The sequence below is a fragment of the Ornithorhynchus anatinus genome, chromosome 12 (assembly GCF_004115215.2).
Source record: "Ornithorhynchus anatinus isolate Pmale09 chromosome 12, mOrnAna1.pri.v4, whole genome shotgun sequence".
NCBI classification, from domain to species: Eukaryota; Metazoa; Chordata; class Mammalia; order Monotremata; family Ornithorhynchidae; genus Ornithorhynchus; species Ornithorhynchus anatinus.
In genome coordinates, this window is record NC_041739.1 from 43,955,846 (window position 1) to 43,969,310 (window position 13,465).

Sequence of the window (13,465 nt, forward strand, 5' to 3'; positions counted from 1 at the left end):
GGAAAGGGCAGATCTTGGCAATATTATAAAGGTGAAACCGGCAGGTTTTGGTGATGGATTGGATGTGTGCGGTGAATGAGAGAGCTGAGTCAAAGATGACACCGAGGTTGCGGGCCCGAGGAGTTGGGGAAGCCACGAGGCAGAGAGGTCAGCAAGGAGGCTGATAGAGTAATTTAGGAGGGATAGGATGATTGTAGAATCAGGTTGGATTGAGAGGAAAAGACAGATTTTATCAACGTTGTGAAGGTTAAACCAAGATTAATTGAATATGTGGATTGAATGAGAGAGAGAAGTCAAGGATAATGCCAAGGTTATAACAGTTTGTGAGACAGGAAGGATAGTGGTGATGTCTATAGCTATGTAAAAGTCAAGGGAGTACAGGGTTTGGGAAAGTCATGGGAGGACAGGGTTTGGGTGGAAAGATTAAAAATTTCTGTTTGGGATATGTTAAGGTTGAGTTCATTCATTCATTCAATAGTATTTATTGAGTGCTTACTATGTGCAGAGCACTGTAGTAAGAGCTTGGAATGAACAAGTCGGCAACAGATAGAGACAGTCCCTGCCGTTTGACGGGCTTACAATCTAATTGGGGGAGACGGACAGACAAGAACAATGGCAATAAATAGAGTCAAGGGGAAGAACATCTTGTAAAAACAGTGGCAACTAAATAGAATCAAGGCGATGTACAATTCATTAACAAAATAAATAGGGTAACGAAAATATATAAGTTGAGCGGACGAGTACAGTGCTGTGGGGATGGGAAGGGAGAGGTGGAGGAGCAGAGGGAAAAGGGGAAAAAGAGGGTTTAGCTGTAGAGAGGTAAAGGGGGGATGGCAGAGGGAGTAGAGGGAGAAGAGGAGCTCAGTCTGGGAATGCCTCTTGGAGGAGGTGAGTTTTAAGTAGGGTTTTGAAGAGGGAAAGAGAATCAGTTTGGCAGAGGTGAGGAGGGAGGGCGTTCCAGGACCACGGGAGGACGTGACCCAGGGGTCGACGGCAGGATAGGTGAGACCGAGGGACGGTGAGGAGGTGGGCGGCAGAGGAGCGGAGCGTGCGGGGTGGGTGGTAGAAAGAGAGAAGGGAGGAGAGGTAGGAAGGGGCAAGGTGATGGAGAGCCTTGAAGTAGCAGTACATCTAAGTAGAGATGTCCTGAAGGCAGAAGGAAATGTGAGACTGCAGAGAGAAAGAGATTGGGGCTGGAGATGTAGATTTGCGAATCATCTGCATAGAAATGATAGTTGAAGCCATGAGAGTGAATGATTCTCCAGGTAAGTGAGTGTAGATAGAGAATCAAAGGGAATCCAGAACTGAACCTTGACAGACACCCTCACTTAGGAGGTGAGAGGCAAATGAGGAACCCATGAAAAAGACTGAGAATGAATGGCCAGATATATAGAAAGAGTACCAAGAGAGGACAGTGTCAGTGAAGCCGAGATTGGATAACATTTTGAGGAGAAAGGGATGGTAGATGGTGTGGAAAGCAATTTAGAGGTCGAGGAGGATTAGGATGGAGCAGTGGCCATTGGATTTGTAAAGCAATAGATCATTTGTGACCTTTGAGAGGGTTGTTCTTGTAGAATGAAGCTGGCAGAAGCTAGATTAGAGGGAGGCAAGGTGAGAACTGGAGGAGAGGACCTTGAGATAGAGGGTGCAGACAACTTGCTCAAAGAGTTTGGAGAGGAATGGTAGGAGGGAGATGGGACATTAACTGGAGGGACCGTGGGGGCAAGGGAAGGTTTTTTAGCATAGGGGAGGCATGAGCATAGTTGAAAGCAGTGGGGAAGAAGCCATTGGAAAGCAAACAGTTGAAGATGTCAGTCAGGGAGGGAAGAAGGGAGGCAGCAAGTGTTCTGATAAAGTGCAAAGGATGGGGTCAAATGCACAGTTCGAGGGGATGGATTATGAGAGATCACAGGAGATCTCTTTATGTACTGCTGGGAAAGGTGGAAAGGTTCAAAAAGGGGCAGGAACTGGTGAGAAGCAGGAGAGATATTAGGGAGATAAAGCCTGATAGATTCAATTTTCTCAATTAGGTAAGTATCCAGGTCATGAAGGACAATGGATCAGGGAGGTAGGGGAATGGGGGTTTGAGGAGGGACTTGTACATCTGTAACAACTGGTGAGGGCAATGGGCACTGGTTTTCAATAAGGATGGAAAAATTAGCTGGGCAGTGGAGTGGGCGTATTAAGGCAAGCAAGGATGAACTTGACTGAGGCAAATGATCCAGTCAGATGATCCAGACAACAGAATGAAATATGGTCTTGAGTGGAGATAGACAGGAGGCAGGGAGGTCAACAAGGAGGCTGATGCAGTAATCAAGGAGGGGTAGGATTAACATGATAATTGCCATGATTTGCCATCAATTGCCACAGAGGCAGTTTAGATGGAGAGAAAAGGGGGGATTTTAACAATGCTGTGAAGGTTGAACCTCAATCTTGGTATTATCTTTGACTCCTCGCTCTCATTCAATGTTGTAGACTATATTCAACATTATATATTCAATCCATCACTAAATCCTATTGGTTTGTCATTCACAACATTGCTAAGGTCTGCCCTTTCCTCTCCATCCAAACTGCTACCGCATGGCTCAGTGGAAAGAGCACAGGCTTGGGAGTCAGAGGTCACAGATTCTATTCCCGGCTCCGCCGCTAGTCAGCTGTGTGACCTTGGGCAAGTCAGTTAACTTTTCTGTGCCTGTTACCTCATCTGTCAAATGGGGATTAAAACTGTGAGCCCCACATGGGGCAATCTGATCACCTTGTATCCCCCAGCGCTTAGAACAGTGCTTTGCACATAGTAAGCACTTAACAAATGCCACATTTTTTTTATTTTTACCAAATTAATCCAAGCACTTCTTCTATCCCACCTAGATAACTCTATCAGCCTCCTTGCTGACCACCCAGCTTCCCATCTCTCCTGACTCCAGTCCATACTTCATTCTGCTACCTGGGTCATTTTCCTACAAAAATGCTCAGGACATGTTCCCCCACTCCTCAAGAACTTCCCGTGGTTGCCCATCCCCTCTGCATCAAACAGAAGCTCCTCACCAACAACTTTAAAACATTCATTCACCTTGTCCCCTCTTACCTCGCCACACTCCTTTCCTCCTACAAGTCACCCTGCACACTTTACTCCTCTAATGCCAGCCTTCTCCCTGTACCTCAATCTCATTTATCTTGCTACTTACCTCTTGCCTATGTACGGCTTCAGGCCTGGGATTCCTTCCCTCTTCTCATCCTACTATTACTCTTCCTTCCTTCAAACTTTACTGAAGGCACATCTCCTCCCAGAGGCCTTCCCTGACTAAGCTCTCATTTCCAATTCTCCCACTTCCTTCCACATCACCCTGATTTGTTCCCTTTAGTCATCCCACTGTCCCAGTCCCACAGCAGTTATTTACAAATCAACAGTTTCACTTATTCATGTTAATATCTGTCTCCCCCTCTAAGCTGTAAGCTGCCTGTTATGGGCAGGGAATGTGTTTGTTATATTGTTATATGGTACTCTCCCAAGCACTTAGTACAGTGTTCTGCACACAGGAAGTGCTTAATAATAATAATAATAATAATAATAATAATGGTACTTGTTAAGTTCTTACTATGTGCGAGGCACTGTTCTAAATGCTGGGGAAGATAGAAGGTAGTCATATTGTCCCACGTGGGGATCACAGTCTTAATCCTCATTTTACAGATGAGGTACCTGAGGCACATAGAAGTGAAGTGACTTGCCCAAGGTTGCACAGCAAACAAGTGGCAGAGCCAGGATTAGGATCCAGGACATCTGACTCCCAGGCTCATGCTCTATCCACTATGCCATGCTGCTTCTCTGGAAATATGATTTTCAGTAAATATGACCGACTGAGTGAATGAACTGACAAGATTAAGTGAATGATTAAACTTGTAGGTTGAATGAGAGAGATGAGTCAAAGATAATCTCAGTGCTATGGGATTGTAAAACAGAATGAATGGTGATGCTGTCTATAAGTGATAGAGAAATCGGGGACGACAGGGTTAGGGTGCGAAACTGAGGAGTTCTTTTGAGGACGGGTTAAGTTTGAGGTGTTGGTGGGGGACATCTAAGTAGAAATATTCTGAAGGCAAGAAGAAACGTGAGGCTACAGAGAGGGAGAAAGATCAGGGCTGGAGATGCCGGTTTGGGAATCAATCATATAGAGGTTGTGGTTGAAGCCATGTGAGAAAATTATTTCTCCAATAGAGTGGGTGTAGATGGAAAATAGAAGAGGACCCAGAACTAAACCCTGAGGGACTCCCACAGTTAGGTGATGGGAGATTGAGAAGGGGTCCATGAAAGAGATGGAGAATGAATGGCACGAAAGATAGGAAAATCAGGAAAGAACAGTGTCAATGAAGCCGAGATTGGCTAATGTTTCTAGGAGAAAGGGGTGGTCTATAGTGTTGAAGGCAGTTGAGTGGTCGAAGATTAGGATGGATTAGAGTCTGTTGGAATTGGCAAGAAGGAGATCATTTGTGATCTTTGAGAGGGTGGTTTCTGTGGTGTGAAGTAAATGGAAGCCAGATTGAAGGTGGTCAAGGAAAGATTTGGAGGAGAGGAAATTGAGACAACAGGTGAAAACAACTCCTTGACACTCAAAGAGTTTCAAGAGGAATGGTGGGAGGGAGATGGGGCGATAACTGGAGGGAGTTGAGGGGTCATGGGAGGGTTTTTTTTAGAATAGGGAATATATGAGCATGCTTGAAAGCAGTGCGGTAAAAGCCATTGGAGAACAAACACTGGAAGATGTCAGTCAGGGAGGGAAGAAGGGTAGAGGAAAATGCATTGATAAATTGTGAAGATATGGGGTTGGGTGTGCAAATGGGGGAATGCAGGAGACTTCCTCTTGAGATATTGCTGGGAAAGATGGGAGATCTGAAGAAAGATCAGAAGGATGGATGGAATGGAGAAGAGTAAGGGAGATTAAAGGCAGATCACTGCCTAATGGTTTCCATTTTCTCAATAAAGAAGGAGGCCAGGTCTTTAGGGACAGGAGATGGGGGAAGCAGAGGGACGGGGATTCAAAAAAAGAGGCACTTTCACCCTGATGAATCAGTCTATAATTCCAACAATCCATGGTATTTATTGAACAATTAAGTGTTCAGAGACCCGCATGAAACCTATTGTCATTGCAATACAATAGAATTGGTAGATGCAATCCCTGACCACAAGGAGCTTACAGTGTAGAAGGGGAGAGAGAGACATTAAAAGAAATTACACAAGGGGGAGGCTGAAGAGGAAAAGAATATGGACTTATGTGCAGAGGGCTTCATGTTGGGTGAATATCCAAGGGCTTAAGGATTGCAGACCCAAGTGCATAGCTCATGCAGAAAGTAGGGTGGATAGGTAAGGGATATGAAGGCTGATGCCTCCTTTCTCCTTCCTGAGAGTTCTGTCCCACTAGGAAGGGTCCCAACTTCCCGTACTGGAGACCTCAATCCCCAACGTCCCCTCCCCCATTCTCCACCCTAGGTTTGAGCAAACTCCAGCCCACTGGCCTACTCTTCTCAGAACCCAATAATACTGCACCACTGAGTCCAAACCTTATTTTATTGGAAAAAGGCCATACAGTCAATTACTACAGAGGTGAGGTTTCTGGGAAATGGGGGCATCATAGGAAAGGGCACAATCCAGGGAATTTACAGCAACTACCAGAATCAAATGGAGCAAAGTGACCTATGACAGGGAAACTGAGGATCTGTCCTTGCTCATGAGTCCATGCTGCCTGGGAAAGACTCTGTCTCCCAGGACCCCAGTTGGAGAAAGAGCAGAGCCCCAGCTCTGCTCCTCAGCCATGAAACAGTGAAAATGAGAGTTATTTGCTGCAGTCACCATGCTCAAAGTAAAGTCCCAATGAAAGGTGGTGATCATAAACTATCTTGGTCAGTCCAACACGCTCAGAGATCTAAGAAAGTTTAGCGACTCTGCCTCCGCATAGGCAGCCATCACCATGGTTGATGAAGCCATGATCCTGGAGTAGAATTCCTGGACTGTATAAATATTGAACCTGCCACTGGGGATCTTCTTGATAAATGCTGCACAGACAACATTCCTGGCCATCTCCCTTGTCATGTCTAAGAGGAAACTCTCTCCTCTCATATCATCTGACACCACCAGCCCCACCCAGGTCCAGCCAAATGCACCATTAACTGGACACCATTAACTGGACCATCCCTCAGGGCAGAGAGGAGATCCTGGGGGCCACCTGATAGAGAGATGGAAACTGGATCTTGTCACTCAGTACCAGATCAAACGGGCCATAGGTGATCTGGGTAGAGAACAGCAGAGCTCAATGGGAGATGTGAGAACATGGCAAATCCACCAAAGGTATTTACTTAGCTTCTGCTTTGGGAAGAACTCTGTTCTTACCACTTGGTAAAGGACAATAAAGGCAAAAACCACAACACCTATCGTCAAAGAGATTTTAATCAGTTATATTTATTGAGGGTTTACTGCATGCAGAGCACCATCTCTACGCAGATGACACGCAGATCTACATCTCTGCCCCTGTCCTCTCTCCCTCCCTTCAGGCTCGCCTCCTGCCTCCAGGATGTCTCCACCTGGATGTCGGCCCGCCACCTAAAACTCAACATGAGCAAGACTGAGCTCCTCATCTTCCCTCCCAAACCCGGTCCTCTCCCAGACTTCTCTATCACCGTGGATGGCACGACCCTCCTTCCCCTCTCTCAGGCCCGCAATCTCGGTGTCATCCTTGACTCGTCTCTCTCGTTCACCCCACACATCCTATACGTTACCAAGACCTGCCGGTTTCACCTTTACAATATCGCCAAGATCCGCCCTTTCCTCTCCACCCAAATGGCTACCTTACTGCTACGGGCTCTCGTAATATCCCAGCTAGACTACTGTGTCAGCCTTCTCTCCGATCTCCCTTCCTCCTCTCTCGCCCTGCTCCAGTCTATTCTTCACTCCGCTGCCCGGCTCATCTTCCTGCAGAAACGATCTGGGCATGTCACTCCCCTTCTTAAACACCTCCAGTGGTTACCTATAAACCTCTGCTCCGAACAAAAACTCCTCACTCTAGGCTTCAAGGCTCTACATCACCTTGCCCCTTCCTGCCTCTCCTCCCTTCTCTCTTTCTACCACCTACCCCACACGCTCCGCTCCTCTGCCGCCCACCTTCTCACCGTCCCTCGGTCTCGCCTATCCCGCCGTCGACCCCTGGGCCACGTCCTCCCGCGGTCCTGGAACGCCCTCCCTCCTCACCTCCGCCAAACTAATTCTCTTCCCCTCTTCAAAACCCTACTTAAAACTCACCTCCTCCAAGAGGCCTTCCCAGACTGAGCTCCTCTTCTCCCTCTACTCCCTCTTCCACCCCCCCCTTCACCTCTTCGCAGCTTAACCCTCTTTTCCCCCCACTTCCCTCTGCTCCTCCCCCTCTCCCTTCCCATCCCCTCAGCACTGTACTCCTCTGCTCAACTATATATATTTGCATTACCCTATTTATTTTGTTAATGAAATGTACATCGCCTTGATTCTATTTAGTTGTCATTGTTTTTACGAGATATTCTTCCCCTTGACTCTATTTATTCCCTTTGTTCTTGTCTGTCTGTCTCCCCTGATTAGACTGTAAGCCCATCAAACGGCAGGGACTGTCTCTATCTGTTGCCGACTTGTTCATTCCAAGCTCTTAGTACAGTGCTCTGCACATAGTAAGCGCTCAATAAATACTATTGAATATACTAAGTACTTAGGAGAGTACAATATAATAGGACTGGTAAGCATGTTCCCTGCTCACAGTGAGATAACAGACAAGAGGGAGAAACCGACATTAAAATAAATGATGGAAAAGTACATAAGTGCTGTGGGGATGAGAGTGGGGTCAATAAAGGGTACAGAGCCAATAAGAAGGGCAAGGGAGTAGGGGAAATGAGGATTTAATCTGGGAAGTTTTCGTGGAAGAGATGTGATTTTAACTAGGCTTTGAACAGGGGAAATGATCATCTGGTGGATATGAAGGGGGAAGGTTCTGGACCAGAGGCAGGATGTGGACATGGGGTCAGCAGCAAGGTAGATGTGATCAACATATGGTGATTAGATTGACATTAGAGGATTGATGGGTGTCAGCTGGGTTGCAGTAGGAAGTCAGCAAGCTAAAGACAGGAAGGGAGAAAGTGATTGGGTACACTGAAGGTTATGTTAAGGGGTTAAGGAGTTCTTGTTTGATAAGGAGGTGGATGGCCAGTCACTAGAGGTTCTTTGAGGAGTGGGGAAACATGGACTGAAAGTTTTTTTTAGAAAAATGATCCAGGCAGTACAGTGAAGTATGGACTGAAGTGGGCAGGACAAGGTACAGGGAGGTCAGCAAGTAGGCTGATGCAGTATTCAGGGACGAGTAGGGTATGTGCTTTGATCAGGATAGTAGCAGCTTAGCTGGAGAGGGAAGGGCAGATTCTAGTGGTTGTGAAGAAAGAATCAACTGGTTTTGGTGACAGACTGAATATGTGGATTTAATGTCAAGGATAATGCCTAAGTTATGTGCTTGTGATACAGACAGGATAGTGTCCTGACTATAGTAATGGGAAAGTAATTCATTCATTCAATAGTATTTATTGAGCGCTTACTATGTGCAGAGCACTGTACTAAGCACATGGAATGTACAATTCGGCAAAAGATGGAGACAATCCCTGCCCATTGACTGGCTTACAGTGTAATCGAGGAAGACAGACAAAAACAACAGCAATAAATAGAATCAAGGTGATGTACATCCCATTAACAAAATAAATAGGGTAATAAAAATATATACAAATGAGCAGATGAGAACAGTACTGAGGGAAGGGGAAGGGAGAGGGGGAGGAGCAGAGGGAAAGGGGGGGGGAAGGGAGCTTAACTGAGGGGAGGTGAAGGGGGGGCAGAGAGGCAGCAGAGGGAGCAGAGGGAAAAGGGGAAGCTCAGTATGGGAAGGCCTCTTGGAGGAGGTGAGCTCTCAGTAGGGCTTTGAAGAGCTGAAAAGAGTTAGTTTGGTGGAGGTGAGGAGGGAGGGCACTCCAGGACAATGGGAGAATGTGGTCGACACCGGGGTCGACGGCGGGATAGGCGAGAATGGAGGATGGTGAGGAGGTGGGCGGCAGAGGAGCGGAGCCTACAGGGTGGGCAGTAGAAAGAGAGAAGGGAGGAGAGGTAGGAGGGGGCAAGGTGATGGAGAGCCTTGAAGCCTAGAGTGAGAAGTTTTTGTTTCTTGCAGAGGTCGATAGGCAACCATTGGAGGTTTTTAAGAAGGGAAGTGACATGCCCAGAGCGTTTCTGCAGGAAGATGAGCCGGGCAGCAGAATGAAGAATAGACTGGAGTGGGGAGAGAGAGGAAGAAGGGAGACCAGAGAGAAGGCTGACACAATAATCACTGGGGGTCATTGTCAAGTCATTGGGAGGACAGGGCTTGGGTGGGAAAATGAGGAGCTCTGATTGTGACATATTCATTTTGAGGTGTCAATGGGTCATTCAGGTAATAATAATGTTGGTATTTGTTAAGCGCTTACTATGTGCCGAGCACTGTTCTAAGCGCTGGGGTAGACATAGGGGAATCAGGTTGTCCCACGTGGGGCTCACAATCTTAATCCCCATTTTACAGATGAGGGAACTGAGGCCCAGAGAAGTTAAGTGACTTGCCCACAGTCACACAGCCGACAAGTGGCAGAGCTGGGATTCGAACTCATGAGCCCTGACTCCAAAGCCCGTGCTCTTTCCACTGAGCCACGAGGTAGAGAGGTCATGAAGGCAGGAGAACATATGAAACTCTAGAAGAGAGAGTTCAGGTGTGGAGATGTAGATTTGGAAATAGTCTGCATAGAGATTGTACTTGAAGTCCTGAGAGCAAATGATTCTGTAATGCAGTGGGTATAGATGGTGAAAAGAAGGGGACCCAGATCTGAACCTTGAAGGACTTCAACATTCAGGGGTTGGGAGCAGAGGAGGGGCCTCTGGCCCTGACCCCTTATCATTCCTGTTAGGCCCCCCAGCCTTTGCCTTGCAGGCCTGGCCCCAAATCCTTCTTTTTCCAGTTCCAGTCCCCCAGCCTTTGCCTTCCACTTCTGCCCCCTCCCCGCCTAACCATTGCCTTGCCGGCCTGGCTGGCTCCTTTTTAGTCCCTGACTCCATGCCCCCCTCCACATATCTTTCCTTTTACCATTTATCTTTGCCCCTCTAAGAGACAAAGTTGCAGAATGGACGGGAAGTGCTCAGGCACCAGCAAAAAGGAGCAATGGAACTGAGTGTGACACAAATTCCCTTAAACATTTTCATCCTCTCCAAAGATGAACCCACAGGACCTGGCTTGTTCCTGAAGGACACACAGCACTAGGCTTTGTCTGAAAATCTGCTCCTACCCAGGATATCCCTTATCAATGGGCAGTGTGGATTGAAAAAGTGAAAGGAAACTCTTTTCCCCAAGACAAATCTTCAATCCGGTCATTCCTCATTTATACAGGGAAGGCACCAGACTGGTTGAATGGTCACCTACCTGTGGGAGCTTGTAGAGTCCCAGGATGATTGCCATGGCAATGGACAGATCAGACGTGGCTCTTCTGATGACAGCTATGGACTTTTCCTGCCTCCCACAGCTGCAGTTCGGGACGGTCTGTCCTCCTCCCGACAGCTTCATCAAGGCACCTTCTATGGCTCTATCGGCCTTGTGGTAGATTTCACGGATGTGTAAGCCCAGAGACACATTGGGTAAAAGGCTGAAATCCTTGTTGATCTCCTCCACAGCAAACAACAGGGCCAGGAAGTGCTGGAACTCTTTGTGAACCTAACTGAAATGAGACAGGCTACAATCCCAAGGTCCACCCTGTACTCCCACCCCTCATTCCAGGGGACACGTCTTACCTAGCTAACATTGGGTAAAATGTCCAGTGGCAGCACACCCAGCCCAGAGACCCCAATCACCTGCACCAGCCACCCTGCATCCGCTCCTGCATCACCTAGTTCCAAGTCCTCCCTGGTCCTAAGACACAGCTCTGATGGCTACAAGGAGAGAGAGGGAATGAAGGGAGCAAAGGGAAATGATTCTTCTTCCAACCCAGAAGGGCGATCTGAGGGACAGGAGCTAAAGGAAGAGAAAAAAGGGGACAGAGTCCAGACTGCATAGTGATGCTGAGGACTCAGACTGCAGACTGGTTCACTCTCAAGAAGGATGTCAGAAACTCAGTATTGGATATAGTCCAAAACCAAGTCATAAAACACCATCAAAAATGAGAAAACAAAAGAATCAGGGTTTGGGGGGGGCGTCGGATCTTGTGAATCAGAGGACCTGGATTCTAATCCCAGCTCTGTGTAACCTTGGACCAGTCATTTAACTTCTCTCTGCCTCAGTTACCATATCTGTAAAATGGGGGTAAAATTCTCATTCCTCCTACTTAGATTGTAAGCCCCACGGGAGACAGGGACTGGGTCCAACCAGTGATTAGAAAAATGGTTGGTACATTTTAAGTGCTTAGCCATTATCATAAATTAATGCGATTAATTTAATTAATCAAATACAACCACTAAGACAAAAAAAACCCCTCACTACTCAATATAGTTCATGTCATTCTTGTTGATAGATTGGAAAATTTCATTGAGAAAAACAGTCTTGGTCTGCAGAGATAACATCCCTGTGATGACCAGGTCCTCATTCCTATAGTAGGTAGCTGGATACTCTCTGTGCAAACAGCAGGAAGTCTTCTCTTCCTCCATGGTGGAGTTGGGAAGCTGGATGAGCAGGAGCAGGATAAGTAGGGAGAGCATCGAGGTCAAGCAAATCTAGGATCAGCTGTGAGGGACGAACAGAGTCAGGCATCCGACTCTTCTCCTCTGGTAAAGAGACCTGGGCTCCAGTCTCCACCGCCGTCACAGGGAAGCCGTCAGTAAGATGTGGGGGACCCCGCATGCAGGGCAAGATGAAATATGGGAAAATGGGGCGTTATGGGGTTTGCCAGACTTGTAGTCATAACGATGGCTTCAGTGTAATGCCTTGGTTGCCTGTAGTTGGGAATAAGGAGAACCTTGGGTCGCTTCTCTTGGTCTCAGTCTGGGACAAAATAAATCAGCCATGCAGGGGTTCTGGGGATTATCCTTGCCCAGAGCACTGCAACTGCATCCCTGAAACTTTCTCACAAACACCAGAGGAATTGCCCTCTCTCATGGGTCCCCTGGAAGTTTGAGAGGGTGGAGAGGACTGTGGGTTCGGAGATAATTCTGGAAGTGGGGGAGCCACTCAGAGCTCTGTTCCTCACACACATCAAGGCAAGTCCCTACAGCGACTCTAGGGTTGGCAGTCATTGCATCAGGCAGGAGGCTGACAATGGTGACATGGACAGAAAACGATTCTGAGGAAGCTGGCCTTAGGCATCATTCATTTCTGTCCCTAGCAGAGGACCCTGTGGGTGGTCAGTGCCAGCCTATCCCCACAGACTAGGATATGTCCAGGGATGAGCAGCTCTGTCTTCCTACAAGACAGGACAGCATGGAGATGGTAAATATACTCAAACTGAGTGTGTGAACCTTTTGCCCTTCACCCTTGCCTCCTGCCTTCAGTTTAAAGGGAGGATCTGGCTCTGAGGCCCCTGATCTAGGAAGCATTTTCATCCCTCAAATTCTTCCCTGAATCCTACACAAATGCTTCCAGATCTTGGGGCATGAGGAGGATGGTAGTTTCAGTTCCACACTGGCCTCTCCTTGAAAGACTAGGGACAACACAGCTTATTGAGGATCTATCACAGAAGGGGTTCTCGGGAACAACGGGGCTTCTGGAGGGAGATGCTCCTTCTAGTAGGTCCAGCAGTCCATAGAATGTCAGCTGCTCTGGATGGTCCACTCAATCAATCAATCAATCAATCAATCAGTAAATCAATAAATTATATTTATTGAGCACTTACTGGGTGCAGATCTTTACTGCATCAGCATCCTTTCTGATCTCTGAGAAGCAGCGTGTCTCAGTGTGGAAAGAGCGTGGGCTTTGGAATCAGAGATCATGAGTTCAAATCCCAGCTCTGCCACTTGTCAGCTGTGTGACTGTGGGCAAGTCACTTAACTTCTCTGTGCCTCAGTTACCTCATTTGTAAAATGGGGATTAAGACTGTGGGCCCCACGTGGGACAACCTGATTCCCTTGTGTCTACCCCAGTGCTTAGAACAGTGCTCTGCACATAGTAAGCGCTTAACAAATACCAATGTTATTATTATTATTATTATTAACTTCCTGACTCTGGCCACTTCAGTCTATACTTCACTCTGCTGTGTGGATTCTATTTCTACAGAAACGCTCAGGGCATATCACCCCCCTCCTCAAAAATCTCCAGTGATTGCCTGTCAACCTCTGGATTAAGCAAAAACTCCTCACCATTGGCTTCAAAGCTCTCCATTACCTTGTCCCCTCCTACCTAACCTCCCTTCTCTCCTTCTACATCCCAGCCCGCACACTCTGCTCCTCTGGTGCTAACCTTCTCACCATGTCTCATTCTTG